The sequence below is a fragment of the Spinacia oleracea genome, unplaced genomic scaffold (genome assembly GCF_020520425.1).
Source record: "Spinacia oleracea cultivar Varoflay unplaced genomic scaffold, BTI_SOV_V1 SOVchr0_014, whole genome shotgun sequence".
Classification (NCBI taxonomy): domain Eukaryota; kingdom Viridiplantae; phylum Streptophyta; class Magnoliopsida; order Caryophyllales; family Amaranthaceae; genus Spinacia; species Spinacia oleracea.
Genome location: NW_026614342.1, coordinates 92,431 through 119,734, shown reverse-complemented (window position 1 = coordinate 119,734; position 27,304 = coordinate 92,431).

Below are 27,304 nucleotides of genomic sequence, written 5' to 3'. Positions count from 1 at the left end.
GCACAAACAGCAAGGCCAGGCCCAGCAGGCTGCGCGCAGCGCGCAGCGCGCACAGCGCCCACAGCACGCGCAGCGCACAGCACGCACAGCGCGCAGCGCGCGCGGGCGCTGAGTGGGCTGCTGCTCGCGCGCACGCATGAGGCCCATCGTGGCTGTCGTGCGTGTGTGTGCAAGTGTTTGTGTTCGTGCACGTTTCCTAAAACATGCAGAGTTCGGTTAATGATTAAATTCCTAATTCTATTTGATAAATTAATTAAATTAGAGTTCTTGTAGGATTCTAGGTTTGATTAATTTGTATCTGAATAGGATTTCGATTCCCTTTCCATACCGCTATAAATATGAGGCTAGGGCTCACAATTTATAACACAAGTTTCAAAGTATTCAAAGTGAGTTTTTGAGAGAAAAATTCAGTCACACATTTGCCTATAAAGTGCCGAAAATAATAGTACCTTAAGGGCGATTCTAGTTGGTCAATCTTAAGGCGGATCCGGACGTGCTGTGGACTATCTACGGAGGGACGACACTTGGAGTCCTAAAGACTTGTTCTTGTTCGGTTCGGGCGCAGCTAGGGAAGGCACGCAACAAAGAGTATGCATCTATTCTATGCTAAATGATTATGTGTAAATAATATGTTTTCCTGGGTTTATGGTTTTTCCGCATGATTTATGAATTGTCATATGTATCATAACCTAACAATTTTTGTGTCAATTCCGCATGTAAAAGGCATTCTAAAATTTTGACAAAATTAGTATTTTTCTGCCGAACCCAGAATTCTCAAATTCGAAGTCTAACTATGACTTTTCGAAGGTTTTAGTTTTTCGAATGCAAAATTTCGTAAATTTAAGATGTTAAATTAAATATTTGCGATTCTTGTTGATAAATCTTGAATTTTTGATTGACCTACTGTATATGTTTAACAAGTTTGAATGCCTAGCCTTGTTAATTATGCAATCTAATTTGTAATTATGATTAATTTGTTGAAAATTAGAATAATTTAGAATTAATTTGATTTTCATAATTAATTATAATTTAATTAGAAACCTATGATTAAAAACCACCATAAAAATTGTAAATTTATGATAAATTTTAAATTTTTATGACCTAGGCTTGAATCCATAACAATCGGAAATCAATTGAATAATAAATTTTCGATTTTTTCGCCCTAAAATTATGAAATTAATATTATTTATTAATTTGTCATTAATTTTAAATATAAATTTTTAAATTTTATGCGATTCGTTCATAAAACTTGCACGCACAAAGCAATGACGCTTCGTGTTACCCTTAAGGGGTGTTGTATAGTGCGGGCATGCGACGACGAGCAAGGGAGCTCGTCGCCCGTGCGGCACGAATGCAATGAGCAGGGGCATGGTGCACGAGCACAAGGCAGCAGCCCTACCTTGTGTCGTGGGCCACGAGCTATGGATGAATGGGCATGGGCGAAGGCAAGGCATGGCAGTCGCGTGTGGGCAGCAAGCGAGCTGCGCCACAACGCGCACTGCCTCGCGCAAGCGCGCGCAGCCTCGCGCGCAGCGAGCGCAAGCTCGCGTGCCACGAGCGCTGCGCCCAGCATTGATCGCGCGCAATTGCTCGCGCACAGCGAGCGATGGCTCGCGTGCATCATTCGCTGGAGCGCGCGCAGCAAGTGCTGGCGAGCGCGCAGCGAGCACCACTTGTGCGATGGCTTGCGATGGAAGATGCAGCAGCTATGCGACGAGCGCATGGGCTGCGCGCACATGGCCAGCGATGGTTGTGTGCGTGTGGCCCATGGGCCTGCGATGCGTAGGGTGTTTGCGTTGCGATTAGATCGTTTTGAATGTTTAATTTGAAATTTTCAGTTTACGTAATTTTAATTAATTTTAAAATTAATAATTTAAATTATTTTCTTGGATTTTAATTTTGAATATTGTAATTATAATAAATTTTATTTATTCTAATTATTTTACTAAAATTAAAATCATGAATTAATTTAAATACGACTGAAATTAAATTAAAATTTTTGGATTCAATTATAAATTTATATGGGCTTTAAATTTTAATTAAATTTGTATGTTTCCGGTTAGACTTGAAATACATTTTTATGTTTAAAATTAGTAAAGCATATGAATTTATTGGTTTAAGTAAGAGCGCTTTTAGTCATAAACTCTTGATTAGGTCTACAAATCCTTAAGGTTAAAACAACTTGATTAGAATTAATAAGGACTGAATAATTGGTAGATTATTGGTGCCCTTGATTAATTGCTGCAAATGTTTACGTGATGCATAATGTGTTTTACTAACCAGCTATGTGGGCCATTCATGATAATGAATGGGTGAATGGTATATATTGTATATGTACTGTTTTGCAGGTTATGAAGTGACTAGTATGTCCCAAATAGGATAGAAAATATGGTCTGCGTACCATTAATTTGAATGTAATTGGTCTAAAGTACCAAAGTTGTTTTTCAATTCAAATATGGTCTGCGTACCATCAAATAGTTGTAATTAGTTTTAATTATAGCTTATCCTATTTGAAGAAAATGGTGCCTCCCACGGAGATTTTTAAGACGGACTTTGAAGTTAAAGCTTCAAGATGAAGTCGGGCCATACTAGATCACATTTATCTTATGCATGTTTTAAGTTATTTATTGCTTTTAAATATGTCTTAAAATGCATGAGATCAAAAGCTTGATTATGTTGCATGATTAAGGATTTTAGTTCACTTAAAATCTAACCAACATAGTAAGAGCCTTAAGTTCCAAACTTAAAAATTGAGTTATAAGGTGCCATGCCAAAATATACACTTGCTTGGATATCCTTTACATCAATCTAGTAATAGTTTTCGCTCAGCGAGGTGTTACTTATTGGTCCTAAAGGGGCAAGGTACACAAATAATTGTGAGTACATGTTAGTTTTGGTGAAACTCAACGATATAAGTAAGGTGTCCTTTTATGTCGTGGCAAAATCGATAGGTTTACCTAATAAGTTCTTAGACGTACCTATCAACCAAGAATAGTTTCTAGACTATTAGCAAAAGGCTTTTTGCTTACCTAAGATGTTTTAGGATTAAGTCGACAAACTGTGCTTAGTTCTTCAATGATTTTAGGATCTTGGAATCATTTTATTCACACCTGCCGGAACAATAAATTCGAATAAAATGCTAATAACTTGTTTAAATTGCATGATTGCTTTTCAAGTTGTTACTCATGATAAATGTTTAGACTTTGCATGCTTCAATTATGTTTTAATTATTGTTTATAATTAAATATCTTGCACTGCAATAAATCCTTTTAGAAAGGTAACAGTAAATTTCCTCGATTAGTAGTGAATCCAAGAACGATTCACGGAAATGAGAGAAAATGAGCAATTTAAAATGTACGTTTCTTATATCGACTTTTATGGTTGTTTTCGAGAATCAAAATCGAATGGCAAACCGATTGGTGCTTGTGAATTCAAAATACAATGTAGTTTTGAGATCATAAAGCATTGAGTTTAATACGCTCAGCTTTACCAATGGTTAACAACCTAATATCTTTGTCCATTTAATTCTCGAATGAGTCTAGTCCCTAGACATTCGAATAGATCGATGCTTAGAGAACTTTAGAAGCTTCTGGTAAGATCATCTAGTTGAAACAGAATATTCAACATAAATTAAAATGGTAAAGAACCTTGTTGGTGACATTGGACATGTCTAACAAAGTCAACAGTAAAGAATTCAATTCTTAAGACTATAAGAAAGGGTACAAGAAATAGGAAAACGAGGAACAAATGAAAGGAATTTACGATTCCGTTTCTACCTATAAGTTTATGTTTAAAGAGAAGTGACCTAACAATCAAACTTCCTTGGTATCATATACCGCTTGAGGTTCTTACTTCGGTAATAACTCAAACAATGGAAGCTAGGATACACTAATGACCTACAAGTGGGAAATGGAGCATGGCAATGCTACATTAGTTGTAGGGTCATCTAGTTTGTTTTAAGTCCTTTCAAAGGCTGGAACTTAATGGCTATTTTGTTCCATAATCAGCATACCTAAATTTCTGCTTCAAACACAGAAAGACTCACATTCAAGAAAAACAAAAACAAAAACAATGTTTGTTTGTTTATTTGAATGAAATGGTCAATTACAGGTTGAGTCAATATGCTTGATTAAAACAAACAACTCTTTAAAGAACTTTACTAGGTTCAAATCAAGCCCTTGATTTGAGTTCCACTAATCTTTGGCATTGTTGCTTAGACCATGTCAACAAGTTAACATTCACAAGCTCTATTTTAATGGACTTTTGAAAGTTGATTGATTTCTAGATCATTTTAAGACAACTAGTCTTACTTGTTGAAAGTAACAAAAGATATGAACTATTGTTAGAACGCCTAGACAATAGAGTTCAAAGCTAAAGAAAGATTTTATGACTTTATTATTTCACATGGATTTGAGTGAATATAGGTTTATTTACTCAAATGTGATATAAGTTGAATCTGTTTGGCTAGTTCAAAGATTCAGAAGTATAAAATCCACTTGGCAAGAAATCATAAAGATCTAGGTTAGATCATGTTGATGATTACTTGAGACCAAATATGATCATCAATGATTGTGTGTTGTAATTTCACAATCTAGCTCCATAAGATATGGCATATCTACGTTGGAATGATCGAAGTCAATTGGTACTTGATTCGATCAATGATGAATCATAAAGACTTTTTCCTATAATTTTTAAAACAAAATGCTCAACTACCACCAAACTAAACCAAATTCGTCAAAGCTATTGAAAAGAAATTTCAGAATAACTTTTCATAAAATATATCTAGAGAGTTGCAAAACTCAGTGGGAGCTTAGTGTTTGTCATTCGACAAACTAAGGCCCAAGTATAGATATATGTTTCATTGTGATTTATTCAAATGAGACACAAGGGTATTGTTTCTACCACGAATTTTTGAGAACATAATGTTTATTTGCTCGGAATAATGTCCTTTTGGAGATTCGTTTCCAAAATGACAAGTGGGAGAAAATAGACCTCGAAAGTTTTCGAGGCGAACAACAAACATAAATGGACATTCCGGAGGCTTTTCGAAGTGCTTCAGAAAATCCGAACTTATTCTTTAAGGACTTTAGAAGTGGCTTTTAAAGAATAGACATCTCTTAGAAGACTTTACAAGTGCTTCAAGGAGAACAGAATATTCAAAGGACTTTTAAGTGGCTATTGATATTCTGTTGTTTGATGTTCTATACCCTTGTAGGCATAGAGTTCAAGTCACTGAAACTATGAGATTCTTCTATTAGATAGTGAAGAAACATGGAGTTCAGGTCACTGAAACTATGCAATTCTTCTATTAGATAGTGAAGAAACCTACAACTTGCAGTCAAACTATTATCATGTAGATTAATGAATTTGTGACCTGTAAGAAAGCTATGACGAAACCCAGATTACCTAAAATGGTTAGAGGCCATATATAGACTCAAATGTTTTAAATGGTTAGAGGCCATAAAACATACTCAATGTTTTGATGACAAAATTGAAATTTTGTTGATTTGCAAGAATAGTTTCACACCTATTGGTTGCAAGTTTGTTTTAAGGATAAAAACCATCAAACATGAAATTGTGTTCACACACAAAGCTAGATTAGTTGCTAAAGGTTAAAAGCAAATTCACGATATGGATTGTGTTGAAACCTCATGCAAAATCGTAATGCTTAAGTCTATAATTCAAGCAATGATTGCATATTGGTACATATGGCAATTGGATGACAAAACATCTTCCTCAGTCAAATGTTGGAAGAAACTATGTACATGGCATGTCATAGGATTTGTGGATCCAAATAAATGCTTGAAAAGGAATGCTAACTTATGAAATCTAAGTACAGATTTAAGCAAGCAATTGGGAATTGGAACTGTATTTTAGTGAAGCTAATAAGCATTTTAGTTTCATAAAATATACATAATTCTTATAGATATATAAGAAGTTTAGTGGGAGTACGTAAATCTTATTTGGTCCTATGTGTATCACACATATCTCTCTATTGTGAAATAACATTCAAATGCTAATGACTTAGGTTTGAAATTATTCATCAATGATGGACCAAGGCGAAACTTAGTACATACTGGGTATTAAGATCTATTTACAAAGATCTTATGATATTGTTTAGTAATGGAATTTACTAAATCAAACACGAAAGACTCCATTGGAGATATTCGATCCATATGAATAAATCTAAGTAATGAATGTTTGAACTATGTATAAGCATTTACTAAGTTAAACATCAAAGAATCTAATGAGATTCTTCACCTATATTATATGTCAAAGAATTTAGTTGGATTCAGTATCTACTGTAACTGAATGAGCTAAAGTTACATGAATAGAATTCAATTGGGAATTATTCTGCAAAAGAATTTATCATGTATATAATATAATATGAGGATCGCCAAAAACGTATCGTATGACTTTAGGCATGACGAACATATACCAATCTCTATTGATCTAAGTGAAGATCAACTAGATTGAGATCAAGAACACTTATGGTACTTGAAAAGGTACATAGGAATAGTTCTTGATTCAAGGAAATAAAGATATGCTAAATATTGATGCTACACGCATAAACACTGGCAAAGGATCAAGCAAGACCCTTTGGAGTTAACCATTGACAAGGACGAGCTAAAGAGCATCGTGTTTTGAAATGGCAACATGGATTGAAGACCATGAGTTGTTGCGTGGGAAATTAAAATAATAATTTCTATGTTCTAAGATATAGTTGGAGAGTCTTCCACATATCTATGAACTGCTTGGATAGGTAAATCCAAACAAAGCATCACTAGCAACCTATACAGTTGAAGTAAAAGTAATTATTGCCTAAGAAGCAATAAAACAGGGTTGTTTAAAGTTCTTCACTGAACTTGGGTAGATCACCTATCTGCTGGCTTGATGGTTCTTCATTGAAAAATGCGTAGAACCACTCTTGAAGCAAGAAAAACGTCTGCTAACTTGATGGTTCTTCATTGCAAAATGAGTAAAACCACCATCGAAGTAAGAAAGACTAGATCACATAATAAACAAACTCGAAAAGATCTTATCATCATATCTCAAAGAACATTCGATGAAAAGGATGTTAAGATTGGCAAAGCATGATAACTAAACATATGCAACAAGGTAGAAGCAACACTCACGTTGTAGCACTGGAAATCAAGCATAGCTTTGAATTCCATGAAATGTTTTAAAGATGGGTTAGAGGCCCATGGTTGTAAAACATTGGGGTTGAACATTTATCATATATGAAATGTATTTTCATATTCCATTTAATCTTGGTTTAGTATTAAATGATGAGTCCCTTCAAATTTGACGAAATATTCAAGATAGACTGTCAGGACCAGTCCTGTGACTAAGAAATGTCTATCAAGTGAACTTGAATGTCAAAGGTTGAAAATGGTCCCTAGTCGGAGTTTTCTATAAAATTGGACGCATAGAAAACGTTAGACGACTAGAATGCAAGATTACTAGTAGTTCTGTTTCTTGAACTATGTGGACATGGCAATGTCATAATCATTTGCATAGATACTTACTTTGGGAAGACTAGTATCGGACAAGACCTATGAAACTTTACTGTAAGAGATGAAAATCTGTCATAAGTAAATTTCATTAAAATTATTAGACACTAAATCCTCAATACCTGAGTGATTTGAGATTACTTGTTTGAGAACTGGTTGCTTTGACGTTGACCAACCGTCGCACCGTAAAAGGAGGCTATAAAGGCAACGCTCAGGTAATCACCTATCAAACGAAGTCTAATCTCAAGATCGCAAGATTGGGATTGTCCTCCCATAAATCGGGATGAGATGCTTAAAAGTTGTACAAGGCCACTCGGAGAGCTAGAAACTTTGAAATGCATGGCCGTGCTCGGATGAATCATAGGCTATGATTATCTGTTTATTTGATCAGTTGAACTCTGAAACCGAGAAACACCTCTGGACATAATAAGGATGACAACTCTTACCTTATGTTCAAGAGCAAGCATCGAGCGACAAAGGAATTAGGAAATGCACACTTGTCCCTAAGGACAAGTGGGAGACTGAAGGAAATAATGCCCTTGGTCCAAGTATGCATTCTATGTTAAGTCTAATAAATGCGGTTCAGTATTAATTAACAAGTTAATAATTCAGTGAGATCAAGTGAGCTGAATGCCTAGCTAGAGGCCGCTTCAGTTCAAGTGGAATTAATGATATTAATCCACAGCTTACTCTTGACTGAACCCGTAGGGTCACACAAATAGTACGTAAACGGATCAAGTATTTAATGGCATTAAATACTCCATCTATGGATATTCGGAATCGACGGATCTTGGTTTCAGTGGGAGCTGAGATCGTCACAGGCAAGAAATGAATACTCCGGAAACGATGATATCGCCGGAAACGGAAATATGGATCGTATCGGAAATATAAATATTATCCAAGTCGTAGATGTTGCCGGAAACGGAAACATGGTACGTATCGGAAAATATTATCGGAAATGGAAATATTGCCGGAATCGGAAATATTGCCGGAAACGGAAATATTGTCAGAAACGGAAATATTATCGGAATCGGAAAATATTAAATATTTGTTCGAAACGGAAATTAATTCCGGAATCGGAAATATTAAATGTTGTTCGTATCGGAAATGAATTCCGGAATCGGGAATTTAATCGGAAGCGTATCGTACAAATTAGCATCGGACGAGGCCCGCTAGACGAAGGGCCAGCACGAAGCCAGGCCATCGCCCAGCAAGCCGCACGCAACGAACGCCTCGACCAGGCCCAGCGCAAGGCCAGGCCCAGCCAAGGGCGCGCGCGCGCACGTAGCACCGCACATGGGCTGTGCGCTTGTCGTGGGCCGCAAGGCCTGCGCGGGTGCACGGCTTGTGCGATGCGTATGCCGGAAATCCTAATTCTATTGGGATTCGTGCGAAGATTAAAATCCTAATCTTATTAGAATTGCTTTGTTATTTAGAGTCCTAATAAAGTTCTAATTAACAAATCCACATCCTAGTAGGATTACAATTCCTTTTCCATACCTCTATAAATAAGGGCCTAGGGGTCATTATTTATACATAAGTTTTCGAGTATTCAAAACTAGGATTTTTAAGCAGAAAAATCAGCCATAACTCTTGCCCATTTAGCCGAAAATACTAGTACCTTAAGGGCGATTCTAGTTGGTCAATTTTAAGGCGGATCCGGACGTGCTGTGGACTATCTACGGAGGGACGACACTTGGAGTCCTAAAGACTTGTTCTTGTTCGGTTCGGACGCAGCTAGGGAAGGCACGCAACAAAGAATATGCATCTAAATTATGCTATATGATTATGTGTAAATAATATGTATTCCTGGCTTAATGGTTGTTTCCGCATGATTTATGAATTGTCATATGTATCATAACCTAACACCAAGCAAGGCAAAGCATGACCCAAGAAAGGTAAGCATGACCCAAGCAAGGTAAGGCATGACCCAAGAAAGGTAAGCAAGGGCACGACATGGCCCAAGCAAGGTAAGCATGACCCAAGAAAGGTAAGCAAGGGCACGACATGGCCCAAGCAAGGCAAGGCATGACCCAAGAAAGGTAAGCAAGGGCACGACATGGCCCAAGCAAGGTAAGCATGACCCAAGAAAGGTAAGCAAGGGCACGACATGGCCCAAGCAAGGTAAGCATGACCCAAGAAAGGTAAGCAAGGGCACGACATGGCCCAAACAAGGTAAGCAAGACCCAAGAAAGGTAAGCAAGGGCAGGACATGGCCCAAGCAAGGCAAGGCATGACCCAAGAAAGGTAAGCAAGGGCACGACATGGCCCAAACAAGGGAAGCATGACCCAAGAAAGGTAAGCAAGGGCACGACATGGCCCAAACAAGGTAAGCAAGACCCAAGAAAGGTAAGCAAGGGCACGACATGGCCCAAGCAAGGCAAGGCATGACCCAAGAAAGGTAAGCAAGGGCACGACATGGCCCAAGCAAGGTAAGCAAGACCCAAGAAAGGTAAGAAAGGGCACGACATGGCCCAAGCAAGGCAAGGCATGACCCAAGAAAGGTAAGCAAGGGCACGACATGGCCCAAGCAAGGTAAGCATGACCCAAGAAAGGTAAGCAAGGGCACGACATCGCCCAAGCAAGGCAAGGCATGACCCAAGAAAGGTAAGCAAGGGAACGACATGGCCCAAGCAAGGCAAGGCATGACCCAAGAAAGGTAAGCAAGGGCACGACATGGCCCAAGCAAGGTAAGCATGACCCAAGAAAGGTAAGCAAGGCAAGGCATGACCCAAGAAAGGTAAGCAAGGGCACGACATGGCCCAATCAAGGTAAGCATGACCCAAGAAAGGTAAGCAAGGGCACGACATAACCCAAGCAAGGTAAGCATGACCCAAGAAAGGTAAGCAAGGGCACGACATGGCCCAAACAAGGCAAGGCATGACCAAAGAAAGGTAAGAAAGGGCACGACATGGCCCAAGCAAGGTAAGCATGACCCAAGAAAGGTAAGCAAGGGCACGCCATGCCCAAGCAAGGCAAGCAAGGGCAAGTCGTGGCAAAGAAAGGCATGTAAGGGCAAGTCGTGGCAAGGCATGGCCCAAGCAAGGTAAGCAAGGGAAAGTCGTGTCAAAGAAAGGCAAGAGGATGGCATGGCAAGGCATATCCCAAGCAAGGTAAGCAAAGAAAGGTGTTACGGTTCGATTGACGGAGTATTTCGGGGGATGACGGTTGTGGAATTGGCCTGCGATACGGCCATAGTACCGACTTGACCTTGAGTTTTCGTTGTTCAGAAAAAAAATCCTACGATGCATTGAGGGAATTTTTCGGCTCCGTAAAGTCAGGGGATGACGGTGGTGGATTTGGCCCGCAATACGGCTAACGTCCCGACTTGACCTCGTTTTTTCGTATGCCGCAATGGTCCCGCGGTCGTCTCTCGGATGGGTTAGCGGAGGGGAGTTTGGGACTTGTCGACCGGATGCGGTCTGTTCTTGCGGGCAGCGGACCGAGCAGCCCACGAGCGCGGACTAAAATCTAGTTGACGTCGTCCTTCGAACAAACCTCGTAGGTATTGTAGGGGAGCTTGGGAATCCATGATCGGATGCGGTGTGTTCTAGTGTGCGGGCAACGGACCAAGAAGCACACAAGAGCATACTAAATCTCGTCGTCGTTCCTTCGAGCAAACCTGGAACGGGTACTATAGTCGAGGGGAGCTTGGGCCTCGATGACCGGATTCGGACTGTTCTTGTGTGCGGGCAGAGGACCAAGCAGCACACTAGAGAGCGGACTAAATCTCGTCGTCGATCTTTGAACAAACCTCTTGTCCCTTTTGGCTTTAGTGTGCTAATGTTTCCGAAACTCGATGCGGATCGTTCCCGGATGCGGGCGATATCAAGCGGCATGTGGGTGCAGTCAATTTCTAGTTGACGTTGTGTTAGCTAACCTTAGCCAGTGTTGTCCCGCCTCGATTTGTTTGTTTCTTTCACGTCAAACGGTGCTAGTCGGGGGACATCTAGCCCATCCTTGCGGCCACTTTGTGGTCGTGGGATGCAAGCTCGTTGTTTCTGAAGGAAATAATGCCCTTGGTCCAAGTATGCATTCTATGTTAAGTCTAATAAATGCGGTTCAGTATTAATTAACAAGTTAATAATTCAGTGAGATCAAGTGAGCTGAATGCCTAGCTAGAGGCCGCTTCAGTTCAAGTGGAATTAATGATATTAATCCACAGTTTACTCTTTACTGAACCCGTAGGGTCACACAAATAGTACGTAAACGGATCAAGTATTTAATGGCATTAGATACTCCATCTATGGATATTCAGAATCGACGGATCTTGGTTTCAGTGGGAGCTGAGATCGTCACAGGCAAGAAATGAATACTCCGGAAACGATGATATTGCCGGAAACGGAAATATGGATCGTATCGGAAATATAAATATTATCCAAGTCGTAGATGTTGCCGGAAACGGAAACATGGTACGTATCGGAAAATATTATCGGAAATGGAAATATTGCCAGAATCGGAAATATTGCCGGAAACGGAAATATTGTCAGAATCGGAAATATTATCGGAATCGGAAAATAATTCCGGAATCGGAAATATTAAATATTGTTCGTATCGGAAATGAATTCCGGAATCGGGAATTTAATCGGAAGCGTATCGTACGAATTAGCATCGGACGAGGCCCGCTAGACGAAGGCCCAGCACGAATCCAGGCCGTCGCCCAGCGAGCCAACGCACACCAGCGCACGCCAAGCCTCGACCAGGCCCAGCGCAAGGCCAGGCCCAGCCAAGGCCTTGGGCGCGCGCGCGCGGAGCACAGCAATGGGCCGAGCGCTGTGCGCCTAGCGTGGGCCGCAAGGCTTGCGCGGGTGTACGGTGCTCTTGCATTGCTTGTGAGGGAATCCTGAAGCAATCAGGATTCGAAGTGTGATTAAATCCTAAAACTATTAGATAATGATTATTTAATTAGAGTCCTAGTAGGGTTATAATTAAATAAATTAGTATCCTAATAGGATTCCAAAACCCTTTCCATAACTCTATAAATACGTGCCTAGGGTCACATATTTTAAGAGATTATTCAAGTATTCAAAGTTAGTTTTTGAGAGAAAATTCAGACACATTTCTTACCTAAGAGTGCCGAAAATCTTTAGTACCTTAAGGGCGATTCTAGTTGGTCAATCTTAAGGCGGATCCGGACGTGCTGTGGACTATCTACGGAGGGACGACACTTGGAGTCCTAAAGACTTGTTCTTGTTCGGTTCGGGCGCAGCTAGGGAAGGCACGCAACAAAGAGTATGCATCTAAACTATGCTATATGATTATGTGTAAATAATATGTATTCCTGGCTAAATGGTTTTTCCGCATGATTTATGAATTGTCATATGTATCATAACTTAACAGTGGTATCACGAGCCCCTTATTATTTTCATAATCTAAATTGCATGAACATGGTTAAATATTACAAATTTGCATGAATTAAAAGGGGTGATTAATTTTCGTAATTGTTAATTAATTGCAAATTGCGTTTATTTAATTATCCAAATCGAGTGATTTATGTGTCAATTCCGCATGTAAAAGGCATTCTAAAATTTTGACAAAAATAGTATTTTTCTGCCTAACCCAGAATTCTCAAATTCGAAGCCTAACTATGACTTTTCGAAGGTTTTAGTTTTTCGAATGCAAAATTTCGTAAATTTAAGATGTTAAATTAAATATTTGCGATTCTTGTTGATAAATCTTGAATTTTTGATTGACCTACTGTATATGTTTAACAAGTTTGAATGCCTAGCCTTGTTAATTATGCAATCTAATTTGTAATTATGATTAATTTGTTGAAAATTAGAATAATTTAGAATTAATTTGATTTTCATAATTAATTATAATTTAATTAGAAACCTATGATTAAAAACCACCATAAAAAAGTGTAAATTTATGATAAATTTTAAATTTTTATGACCTAGGCTTGAATCCATAATAATCGGAAATCAATTGAATAATAAATTTTAGATTTTTCGCCCTAAAATTATGAAATTAATATTATTTATTAATTTGTCATTAATTTTAAATATAAAATTTTAAATTTTTTATGCGATTCGTTCATATAACTTGCACGCACAAAGCAATGGACGCTTCGTGTTACCCTTAAGGGGTGTTGTATAGTGCGGGCATGCGACGACGAGCAAGGGAGCTCGTCGCCCGTGCGGCACGAATGCAATGAGCAGGGGCATGGTGCACGAGCACAAGGCAGTAGCCCTGCCTTGTGTCGTGGGCCACGAGCTATGGACGAATGGGCATGGGCATGGGCGAAGGCAAGGCACGGTAGTCGCGTGTGGGCAGCAAGCGAGCTGCGCCACAACGCGCACTGCCTCGCGCAAGCGCGCGCAGCCTCGCGCGCAGCGAGCGCAAGCTCGCGTGCCACGAGCGCTGCGCCCAGAGTCGATAGCGCGCAGCGAGCGATGGCTCGCGCACAGCGAGCGATGGCTCGCGCACAGCGAGCGATGGCTCGCGCACAGCGAGCGATGGCTCGCGTGCATCGAGCGCTGGAGCGCGCGCAGCGAGCGCTGGCGAGCGCGCACAGCGAGCGATGGCTCGCGTGCATCGAGCGCTGGCGCGCGCGCAGCGAGCACCACTTGTGCGATGGCTTGCGATGGAAGATGCAGCAGCTATGCGACGAGCGCATGGGCTGCGCGCACATGGCCAACGATGGCTGTGTGCGTGTGGCCCATGGGCGTGCGATGCGTAGGGTGTTTGCGTTGCGATTAGATCGTTTTGAATGTTTAATTTGAAATTTTTCAGTTTACGTAATTTTAATTAATTTTAAAATTAATAATTTAAATTATTTTCTTGGATTTTAATTTTGAATATTGTAATTATAATAAATTTTATTTATTCTAATTAAGGGGTGTTGTATAGTGCGGGCATGCGACGACGAGCAAGGGAGCTCGTCGCCCGTGCGGCACGAATGCAATGAGCAGGGGCATGGTGCACGAGCACAAGGCAGTAGCCCTGCCTTGTGTCGTGGGCCACGAGCTATGGACGAATGGGCATGGGCGAAGGCAAGGCACGGCAGTCGCGTGTGGGCAGCAAGCGAGCTGCGCCATAACGCGCACTGCCTCGCGCGCAGCGAGCGCAAGCTCGCGTGCCACGAGCGCTGCACCCAGCGTCGATCGCGCGCAGCGAGCAGTTGCTCGCGCACAGCGAGCGATGGCTCGCGTGCATCGAGCGCTGGCGCGCGCGCAGCGAGCACCACTTGTGCGATGGCTTGCGATGGAAGATGCAGCAGCTATGCGACGAGCGCATGGGCTGCGCGCACATGGCCAGCGATGGCTGTGTGCGTGTGGCCCATGGGCGTGCGATGCGTAGGGTGTTTGCGTTGCGATTAGATCGTTTTGAATGTTTAATTTGAAATTTTTCAGTTTACGTAATTTTAATTAATTTTAAAATTAATAATTTAAATTATTTTCTTGGATTTTAATTTTGAATATTGTAATTATAATAAATTTTATTTATTCTAATTATTTTACTAAAATTAAAATCATGAATTAATTTAAATACGACTGAAATTAAATTAAACTTTTTGGATTCAATTATAAATTCATATGAGCTTTAAATTTTAATTAAATTTGTATGTTTTCGGTTAGACTAGAAATACATTTTTAAGTGGGAGCGCTTTTTAGTCATAAACTCTTGATTAGGTCTACGAATCCTTAAGGTTAAAACAACTTGATTAGAATTAATAAGGACTGAATAATTGGTAGATTATTGGTGCCCTTGATTAATTGCTGCAAATGTTTACGTGATGCATAATGTGTTTTACTAACCAGCTATGTAGGCCATTCATGATAATGAATGGGTGAATGGTATATATTGTATATGTACTGTTTTGCAGGTTATGAAGTGACTAGTATGGCCCAAATAGGATAGAAAATATGGTCTGCGTACCATTAATTTGAATGTAATTGGTCTAAAGTACCAAAGTTGTTTTTCAATTCAAATATGGTCTGCGTACCATCAAATAGTTGTAATTAGTTTTAATTATAGCTTATCCTATTTGAAGAAAATGGTGCCTCCCACGGAGATTTTCAAGACGGACTTTGAAGTCAAAGCTTCAAGATGAAGTCGGGCCATACTAGATCACCTTTATCTTATGCATGCTTTAAGTTATTTATTGCTTTAAATATGTCTTAATTATGCATAAGATTATGGCTTGATTATGTTGCATGATTAAGGATTTTAGTTCACTTAAAATCTAACCAACATAGTAAGAGCCTTAAGTTCCAAACTTAAAAATTGAGTTAAAAGGTGCCATGCCAAAATATACACTTGCTTGGATATCCTTTACATCAATCTAGTAATAGTTTTCGCTCAGCGAGGTGTTACTTATTGGTCCTAAAGGGGCAAGGTACACAAATAATTGTGAGTACATGTTAGTTTTGGTGAAACTCAACGATATAAGTAAGGAGTCCTTTTATGTCGTGGCAAAATCGATAGGTTTACCTAATAAGTTCTTAGACGTACCTATCAACCAAGAATAGTTTCTAGACTATTAGCAAAAGGCTTTTTGCTTACCTAAGATGTTCTAGGATTAAGTCGACAAACTGTGCTTAGTTCTTCAATGATTTTAGGATCTTGGAATCATTTTATTCACACCTGCCGGAACAAATAACTTGAATAAAATGCTTAATAAACATTGAATTATGCATGTATGCTAGGATTTAAGTTTATTAAGAGAAACTGTGAATGGTTATTTATTTGTTTATTCTTTTCAATTGTAGTTTTTAATATGGCAAACAACAATTCATTCAACATTCGATCAATTCTCGAAAAGGAGAAGTTGAACGGGAAAAACTTCCTTGACTGGCAAAGGAACTTGCAAATAGTTCTTATGCAGGAAGAAAAGGAGTATGTCCTAGATGAGGCGATGCCCGAAGCCGCAGGCGACGGGGTCACTCAGGCAGCCCTCAATCGTTGGATTGATGCCAACAAGGATGTGAAATGTCTAATGCTCGCCACCATGAGTGCGGATCTGCAGAAAACGTTCATCAACTCAGATGCTTTCACAATCATCAGTGAGTTGAAGAATATGTTCCAAGATCTGGCTCGAGTCGAAAGATTCGAGACTCATAGGCAAATTCTTGAGAACAAGCATAAGAAAGGCGAGCTCGTAAGTCCACATGTTCTCAAAATGATTGGACTCATTGAGAATATGAGTCGGCTGGATCAGCAATTTTCTCAGGAAATGGCTATAGACACCATCCTCCATTCTCTTCATAGCGGGTATGATCAGTTCAAACTGAACTACAGTATGAGTAGTCCGGACAAAACGCTCACTGAGCTTCACGGTATGCTGAAAACCGCTGAAAAGACGCTCAAAAGTGATAAGCAGGATGTGCTTATGGTGCGTGGGGGCAAGTTCAAGAAATCTGGAAAGAAGAGGAATGCTAAGAAAGGTGGCAACAAGGCCAGCCCAACTAAGCAAACTGGCGCCAAATCTGTAAAGAGGAAGGTCAGTTAACCCACTTCTGAATCCGAATGCTTCTATTGCAAGAAGAAGGGGCATTGGAAGAGAGATTGCTTGAAGCTAAAGGAAGATCAGAAGAACGGAACAGTCGTTCCATCTTCAGGTATTTTCGTTATAGACTGTATACTTGCTAATTCAACTTCTTGGGTATTAGATACAGGTTGTGGCTCACACTTATGTTCCAATCCACAGGGACTAAGAAGAAGTAGAAAGTTAAGCAAGGGTGAAGTCGACCTACGAGTGGGAAATGGAGCACGGATTGCTGCATTAGCTGTAGGAACTTACTATTTGTCGTTGCCCTCCGGGCTAGTTTTGGAACTGGAAGAATGTTTCCATGTTCCAAGTCTTACTAAAAACATCATTTCAGTTTCTTGCTTAGATGCTAAGGGATTTTCCTTTTTAATAAAAGACAATAGTTGTTCGTTTTATTTTAAAGAGATGTTTTATGGATCTGCTAGATTAGTCAATGGACTTTATTTATAAGATCACGACAAACAAGTATATAACATAAATACCAAAAAGGCCAAAAAGGATGATTCAGATCTCACCTATCTGTGGCATTGTCGATTAGGCCATATAAACTTGAAACGCTTAGAAAGACTTCAAAAGGAAGGAATTCTAGAACCATTTGACTTAGAGGATTATGGTAAATGCGAATCATGTTTACTTGGCAAAATGACAAAGCAACCTTTCTCTAAAGTTGGAGAAAGAGCAAATGAACTATTGGGTTTAATCCATACATATGTATGTGGACCAATGAGTACAAATGCTAGAGGTGGTTTCAGCTACTTTATCACTTTTACTGATGACTTCAGTAGGTATGGTTATGTCTACCTAACGAATTATGGTTTGGAAAGCCTCCAAATGTGTCTTTTCTTAAGATTTGGGGATGTGAAGTATACGTCAAACGATTAATTTCAGACAAACTTCATCCAAAATCTGACAAATGTATCCTTGTGGGCTATCCAAAGGAAACAAAGGGGTATTACTTCTACAATACGTCTGAGAACAAGGTGTTTGTTGCTCGAGATGGTGTCTTTTTGGAGAAAGATCACATTTCCAAAATGACAAGTGGGAGAAAAGTAGACCTCGAAGAAATTCGAGTCGAACAACAAACTCTAGAGAATTCTCAAGATGACATTCAGGATGAAACTCAGAGATCTTTAGAAGAATCTGGTGAGAATCATGGTCAAACTAGAAATGTTACCCCGCGTAGATTGCAAAGATATAGATCTCAACCGGAAAGGTACTTAGGTATTCTGACGAACGAGAGCTATGACGTTCTATTACTTGAAAGTGATGAACCTGCGACTTACAAACAAGCTATGACGAGCCCTAGCTCCAAGCAATGGCAAGAAGCCATGCAATCTGAATTAGACTCCATGTCTGAAAACCAAGTATGGGATTTGGTCAATTTTCCAGATGGCTACCAAGCCATTGGAAGCAAATGGGTTTTCAAACTGAAAAAGGACAAGGATGGGAAACTTGAAGTTTTCAAAGCTAGATTGGTTGCAAAAGGTTACAGGCAAGTCCACGGTGTGGATTATGATGAAACCTTTTCACCAGTTGCAATGCTAAAGTCTATTCGGATAATGTTAGCAATCGCTGCATATTACGATTACGAAATATGGCAGATGGATGTCAAAACTGCTTTCTTAAACGGCGTTTTAACAGAAACTGTGTTTATGACACAGCCTGAAGGTTTTGAGGATCCAAAGAATGCTAAAAAGGTATGCAAGCTAAAGAAGTCAATCTACGGATTGAAGCAGGCATCCAGGAGCTGGAATATACGTTTTGATGAAGCAAGTCAGTGACTTTGGTTTCATCAAGAACGCAGACGAATCTTGTGTATACAAGAAGGTCAGTGGGAGCAAAATTGCTTTCCTAGTATTATATGTCGACGACATATTACTTATCGGAAATGACATTCCTATGTTGAACTCTGTCAAGATTTGGCTTGGGAAATGTTTTTCGATGAAGGATCTAGGAGAAGCACAGTACATATTGGGCATCAAGATTTACAGAGATAGATCTAAAAGGATGATTGGACTTAGTCAAAGCACTTATATCAATAAGGTGCTTGATAGGTTCAAGATGGCGGACTCCAAGCGAGGCTACCTACCCATGTCTCATGGAATGACTCTAAGCAAGACTAAGTGCCCAAAAACACTTGATGAGCGTAGACGAATGAATGGGATTCCATATGCATCATTGATTGGTTCAATAATGTATGCTATGATATGTACACGCCCGGATGTTGCGTACGCACTTAGTGCTACGAGCAGATACCAGTCAGACCCAGGAGAGGCGCATTGGACTGCTGCCAAGAACATTCTGAAGTACCTGAAAAGGCACAAAGATGACTTCCTGGTCTATGGTGGAGATGATGAATTAATTGTTAAAGGCTATACGGACGCAAGTTTCCAAACCGACAAAGATGATTTCAGATCACAGTCTGGGTTTGTCTTCTGCCTCAACGGAGGAGCAGTAAGCTGGAAAAGTGCTAAGCAAAGCACCATTGCGGATTCTACAACTGAAGCGGAGTACATTGTTGCACATGAAGCAGCAAAGGAAGCTATATGGCTAAGGAAGTTCATAGGTGAACTTGGTGTAGTCCCCTCCATTAAAGGACCAATAGCCCTGTATTGTGACAATAACGGAGCTATTGCACAGGCAAAGGAGCCTAGACACCACCAGAGAGTCAAGCATGTACTTCGTAGATTTCACCTTCTACGAGAGTTCGTTGAAAGAAAAGAAGTCGAGATAAGCAAAATTGGAACTGATGACAACATATCAGATCCATTGACTAAACCTCTGCCGCAGGCGAAGCACAACTCGCACACTGCAGCTATGGGAATCAAGCATATTGGAGAATGGCTTTGATGTCTCTGTTTAATGTTTTAAAGTTTTAGAGTTTAAATCTTTGTAAAACATTATTGGTTAATCATTCACAATAAATGAAAAGAATTCATTTTTCCATTTAATTTGTGGTTTATTAAATGATGAGTCCCTTCAATTTGACGATATATTCAAGAGAGACTGTCAGGACCAGTCCTGTGACTAAGAAATGTCTATCAAGTGAACTTGAATGTCAAAGGTTGAAAATGGTCCCTAGTCGGAGTTTTCTATAAAATTGGACGCATAGAAAATGTTAGACGATTAGAATGCAAGATGACCAGTAGTTCTGTTTCTTGAACTATGTGGACATGGCAATGTCATAATCATTTCCATAGATACTTACTTTGGGAAGACTAGTATCGGACAAGACCTATGAAACTTTACTGTAAGAGATGAAAATCTGTCATAAGTAAATTTCATTAAAATTATTAGACACTAAATCCTCAATACCTGAGTGATTTGAGATTACTTGTTTGAGAACTGGTTGCTTTGACGTTGACCAACCGTCGCACCGTAAAAGGAGGCTATAAAGGCAACGCTCAGGTAATCACCTATCAAACGAAGTCTAATCTCAAGATCGCAAGATTGGGATTGTCCTCCCATAAATCGGGATGAGATGCTTAAAAGTTGTACAAGGCCACTCGGAGAGCTAGAAACTGTGAAATGCATGGTCGTGCTCGGATGAATCATAGGCTATGATTATCTGTTTATTTGATCAGTTGAACTCTGAAACCGAGAAACACCTCTGGACATAATAAGGATGACAACTCTTACCTTATGTTCAAGAGCAAGCATCGAGCGACAAAGGAATTAGGAAATGCACACTTGTCCCTAAGGACAAGTGGGAGACTGAAGGAAATAATGCCCTTGTTCCAAGTATGCATTCTATGTTAAGTCTAATAAATGCGGTTCAGTATTAATTAACAAGTTAATAATTCAGTGAGATCAAGTGAGCTGAATGCCTAGCTAGAGGCCGCTTCAGTTCAAGTGGAATTAATGATATTAATCCACAGCTTACTCTTGACTGAACCCGTAGGGTCACACAAATAGTACGTAAACGGATCAAGTATTTAATGGAATTAGATACTCCATCTATGGATATTCGGAATCGACGGATCTTGGTTTCAGTGGGAGCTGAGATCGTCACAGGCAAGAAATGAATACTCCGGAAACGATGATATTGCCGGAAACGGAAATATGGATCGTATCGGAAATATAAATATTATCCAAGTCGTAGATGTTGTCGGAAACGGAAACATGGTACGTATCGGAAAATATTATCGGAAATGGAAATATTGCCAGAATCGGAAATATTGCCGGAAACGGAAATATTGTCAGAATCGGAAATATTATCAGAATCGGAAAATAATTCCGGAATCGGAAATATTAAATATTGTTCGTATCGGAAATGAATTCCGGAATCGGGAATTTAATCGGAAGCGTATCGTACGAATTAGCATCGGACGAGGCCCGCTAGACGAAGGCCCAGCACGAAGCCAGGCCGTCGCCCAGCGAGCCAACGCACACCAGCGCACGCCAAGCCTCGACCAGGCCCAGCGCAAGGCCAGGCCCAGCCAAGGCCTTGGGCGCGCGCGCGCGGAGCGCAGCAATGGGCCGAGCGCTGTGCGCCTAGCGTGGGGCGCAAGGCTTGCGCGGGTGTACGGTGCTCGTGCATTGCTTGTGCGGGAATCCTGAAGCAATCAGGATTCGAAGTGTGATTAAATCCTAAAACTATTAGATAATGATTATTTAATTAGAGTCCTAGTAGGGTTATAATTAAATAAATTAGTATCCTAATAGGATTCCAAAACCCTTTCCATAACTCTATAAATACGTGCCTAGGGTCACATATTTTAAGAGATTATTCAAGTATTCAAAGTGAGTTTTTGAGAGAAAATTCAGACACATTTCTTACCTAAGAGTGCCGAAAATCTTTAGTACCTTAAGGGCGATTCTAGTTGGTCAATCTTAAGGCGGATCCGGGCGTGCTGTGGACTATCTACGGAGGGACGACACTTGGAGTCCTAAAGACTTGTTCTTGTTCGGTTCGGGCGCAGCTAGGGAAGGCACGCAACAATGAGTATGCATCTAAACTATGCTATATGATTATGTGTAAATAATATGTATTCCTGGCTAAATGGTTTTTCCGCATGATTTATGAATTGTCATATGTATCATAACCTAACAGTTTCTTGGCCAAGCGGTACGCTACGCGTGTGAGTGGTGTTTGGTTTTTTTAGCTGGCGGGCTCCGTGAACCGCACGCCGATAAACCTCTTCAGTGTTTGCTCCAAGTGCTATACAGGCCTTGGGCGAGTGATGGTTTTCTGTGTTGCATTCCTAACGATCGCATTGACATGGACCAAGGGCATGGCATCCATAAGCACGCAAGGGAAAGGCATGGCCCAAGGCACAACAATCGGACCCAAGGCATGGCCCAAGGCAAAACGATCGGACTACATGCACAATAATGACCACTATGAATGAATTTTCCCGAAAACTTTCCAAAAATAGCAACCCCGGACCACACGGGCACCCCCCGAGGTCCCAAAATAAAAAATTTCAACACCAATATTTTCTATATATATTTATATGTCTTTTCCTATTTTTTCGGATTTTTTGGGATTTTTTTGAATTTTTTGGGATTTTCCCCGTTTTTACCCCTAAAATAGCAACCCGGGACCACACGGGCACCCCCCTAGGTCCAAAAATAAACAAATTCAACACCAATAATTTTTTGGGATTTTTTTGAATTTTTTGGTATTTTTTGGGATTTTTTTGAGATTTTTTTGAATTTTTCCCTTATTTTTCCCGTTTTTACCCCTATTTTCCCTATTTTCGGAAAACAAAAATAATTTTTTTGAAAAAAAAAAATCATGAAAATTAATCTTAATGCCCATATAAGGTTTTCCAACAAAAAAATGGGGCATTATTATAACAAAAACTCAAGTTTTGAGCCATTATTATGTTACTGTCACTTGGGTGTTCACTAGGAAAATTTAGCTAATTCAAAATAAACCTCTATAGGGGGAGGGTGAGAGTGGAAAGATGGATGGTCAAGGTTGGCTTAAAACTCTCTTGTGGGCACCGTTGGGCACCGTTGGGCATGGTCGGCCCCCCTACGACACCACACATGCCCATGACATTAGACGGATTGAAAATTTTGGATCATTCGACGGATTTGACGCATAATTTTTTGTCCGAGACCCGATTTGACGCGAAAAATTATTTTTTTGAAAAAAAAAATTCTAAAAAATTCTAAAAAAATTCAAAAAAAATATTAAAATTTTTTTTTTTTTGAAAAAAAATTTGTTGGCTCTATGCAAGGGCACGACATGGCCCAAGACAGGCAAGGTATGACCCAAGAAAGGCAAGCAAGGGCACGACATGGCCCAAGCAAAGCAATGCATGACCCAAGAAAGGCAAGCAAAGGCACGACATGGCCCAAGCAAGGCAATCCATGACCCAAGAAAGGCAAGCAAGGGCACGACATGGCCCAAGCAAGGCAAGACATGACCCAAGAAAGGCAAGCAAGGGCACGACATGGCCCAAGCAAGGCAAAGCATGACACAAGAAAGACAAGCAAGGGCACGACATGGCCCAAGAAAGGCAAGCAAGGACACAACATGGCCCAAGCAAGGCAAGGCATGACCAAAGAAAGGCAAGCAAGGGCACGACATGGCCTAAGCAAGGCAAGGCATGACCCAAGAAAGTCAAGCAAGGGCACGACATGACCCAAGCAAGGCAAGGCATGACCCAAGAAAGCCAAGCAAGGGCACGACATGGCCCAAGCAAGGCAAGGCATGACCCAAGAAAGGTAAGCAAGGGCACGACATGGCCCAAGCAAGGCAAGGCATGACCCAAGAAAGGTAAGCAAGGGCACGACATGGCCCAAGCAAGGTAAGCATGACCCAAGAAAGGCAAGCAAGGGCACGACTTGGCCCAAGCAAGGCAAGGCATGACCCAAGAAAAGCAAGCAAGGGCACGACATGGCCCAAGCAAGGCAAGGCATGACCCAAGAAAGGTAAGCAAGGGCACGACATGGCCCAAGCAAGGTAAGCATGACCCAAGAAAGGTAAGCAAGGGCACGACATGGCCCAAGCAAGGCAAGGCATGACCCAAGAAAGGCAAGCAAGGGCACGACATGGCCCAAGCAAGGCAAGGCATGACCCAAGAAAGGTAAGCAAGGGCACGACATGGCCCAAGCAAGGGAAGCATGACCCAAGAAAGGTAAGCAAGGGCACGACATGGCCCAAGCAAGGCAAGGCATGACCCAAGAAAGGTAAGCAAGGGCACGACATGGCCCAAGCAAGGTAAGCATGACCCAAGAAAGGCAAGCAAGGGCACGACATGGCCCAAGCAAGGCAAGGCATGACCCAAGAAAGGTAAGCAAGGGCACGACATGGCCCAAGCAAGGCAAGGAATGACCCAAGAAAGGTAAGCAAGGGCACGATATGGCCCAAGCAAGGTAAGCATGACCCAAGAAAGGCAAGCAAGGGCACGACATGGCCCAAGCAAGGCAAGGCATGACCCAAGAAAGGTAAGCAAGGGCACGACATGGCCCAAGCAAGGCAAGGCATGACCCAAGAAAGGTAAGCAAGGGCACGACATGGCCCAAGCAAGGTAAGCATGACCCAAGAAAGGCAAGCAAGGGCACGACATGGCCCAAGCAAGGCAAGGCATGACCCAAGAAAGGTAAGCAAGGGCACGACATGGCCCAAGCAAGGCAAGGCATGACCCAAGAAAGGTAAGCAAGGGCACGACATGGCCCAAGCAAGGCAAGGCATGACCCAAGAAAGGTAAGCAAGGGCACAACATGGCCCAAGCAAGGGAAGCATGACCCAAGAAAGGTAAGCAAGGGCACGACATGGCCCAAGCAAGGCAAGGCATGACCCAAGAAAGGTAAGCAAGGGCACGACATGGCCCAAGCAAGGTAAGCATGACCCAAGAAAGGTAAGCAAGGGCACGACATGGCCCAAGCAAGGCAAGGCATGATCCAAGAAAGGTAAGCAAGGGCACGACATGGCCCAAGCAAGGTAAGCATGACCCAAGAAAGGCAAGCAAGGGCACGACTTGGCCCAAGCAAGGCAAGGCATGACCCAAGAAAGGTAAGCAAGGGCACGACATGGCCCAAGCAAGGCAAGGCATGACCCAAGAAAGGTAAGCAAGGGCACGACATGGCCCAAGCAAGGTAAGCATGACCCAAGAAAGGCAAGCAAGGGCACGACATGGCCCAAGCAAGGCAAGGCATGACCCAAGAAAGGTAAGCAAGGGCACGACATGGCCCAAGCAAGGGCAGCATGACCCAAGAAAGGTAAGCAAGGGCACGACATGGCCCAAGCAAGGCAAGGCATGACCCAAGAAAGGTAAGCGAGGGCACGACATGGCTCAAGCAAGGTAAGCATGACCCAAGAAAGGCAAGCAAGGGCACGACTTGGCCCAAGCAAGGCAAGGCATGACCCAAGAAAGGCAAGCAAGGGCACGACATGGCCCAAGCAAGGCAAGGCATGACCCACGAAAGGTAAGCAAGGGCACGACATGGCCCAAGCAAGGTAAGCATGACCCAAGAAAGGTAAGCAAGGGCACGACATAGCCCAAGCAAGGCAAGGCATGACCCAAGAAAGGCAAGCAAGGGCACGACATGGCCCAAGCAAGGCAAGGCATGACCCAAGAAAGGTAAGCAAGGGCACGACATGGCCCAAGCAAGGGAAGCATGACCCAAGAAAGGTAAGCAAGGGCACGACATGGCCCAAGCAAGGCAAGGCATGACCCAAGAAAGGTAAGCAAGGGCACGACATGGCCCAAGCAAGGTAAGCATGACCCAAGAAAGGCAAGCAAGGGCACGACATGGCCCAAGCAAGGCAAGGCATGACCCAAGAAAGGTAAGCAAGGGCACGACATGGCCCAAGCAAGGCAAGGCATGACCCAAGAAAGGTAAGCAAGGGCACGATATGGCCCAAGCAAGGTAAGCATGACCCAAGAAAGGCAAGCAAGGGCACGACATGGCCCAAGCAAGGCAAGGCATGACCCAAGAAAGGTAAGCAAGGGCACGACATGGCCCAAGCAAGGCAAGGCATGACCCAAGAAAGGTAAGCAAGGGCACGACATGGCCCAAGCAAGGCAAGGCATGACCCAAGAAAGGTAAGCAAGGGCACGACATGGCCCAAGCAAGGGAAGCATGACCCAAGAAAGGTAAGCAAGGGCACGACATGGCCCAAGCAAGGCAAGGCATGACCCAAGAAAGGTAAGCAAGGGCACGACATGGCCCAAGCAAGGTAAGCATGACCCAAGAAAGGCAAGCAAGGGCACGACATGGCCCAAGCAAGGCAAGGCATGACCCAAGAAAGGTAAGCAAGGGCACGACATGGCCCAAGCAAGGCAAGGCATGACCCAAGAAAGGTAAGCAAGGGCACGATATGGCCCAAGCAAGGTAAGCATGACCCAAGAAAGGCAAGCAAGGGCACGACATGGCCCAAGCAAGGCAAGGCATGACCCAAGAAAGGTAAGCAAGGGCACGACATGGCCCAAGCAAGGCAAGGCATGACCCAAGAAAGGTAAGCAAGGGCACGACATGGCCCAAGCAAGGTAAGCATGACCCAAGAAAGGCAAGCAAGGGCACGACATGGCCCAAGCAAGGCAAGGCATGACCCAAGAAAGGTAAGCAAGGGCACGACATGGCCCAAGCAAGGCAAGGCATGACCCAAGAAAGGTAAGCAAGGGCACGACATGGCCCAAGCAAGGCAAGGCATGACCCAAGAAAGGTAAGCAAGGGCACAACATGGCCCAAGCAAGGGAAGCATGACCCAAGAAAGGTAAGCAAGGGCACGACATGGCCCAAGCAAGGCAAGGCATGACCCAAGAAAGGTAAGCAAGGGCACGACATGGCCCAAGCAAGGTAAGCATGACCCAAGAAAGGTAAGCAAGGGCACGACATGGCCCAAGCAAGGCAAGGCATGATCAAAGAAAAGTAAGCAAGGGCACGACATGGCCCAAGCAAGGTAAGCATGACCCAAGAAAGGCAAGCAAGGGCACGACTTGGCCCAAGCAAGGCAAGGCATGACCCAAGAAAGGTAAGCAAGGGCACGACATGGCCCAAGCAAGGCAAGGCATGACCCAAGAAAGGTAAGCAAGGGCACGACATGGCCCAAGCAAGGTAAGCATGACCCAAGAAAGGCAAGCAAGGGCACGACATGGCCCAAGCAAGGCAAGGCATGACCCAAGAAAGGTAAGCAAGGCCACGACATGGCCCAAGCAAGGGCAGCATGACCCAAGAAAGGTAAGCAAGGGCACGACATGGCCCAAGCAAGGCAAGGCATGACCCAAGAAAGGTAAGCGAGGGCACGACATGGCCCAAGCAAGGTAAGCATGACCCAAGAAAGGCAAGCAAGGGCACGACTTGGCCCAAGCAAGGCAAGGCATGACCCAAGAAAGGT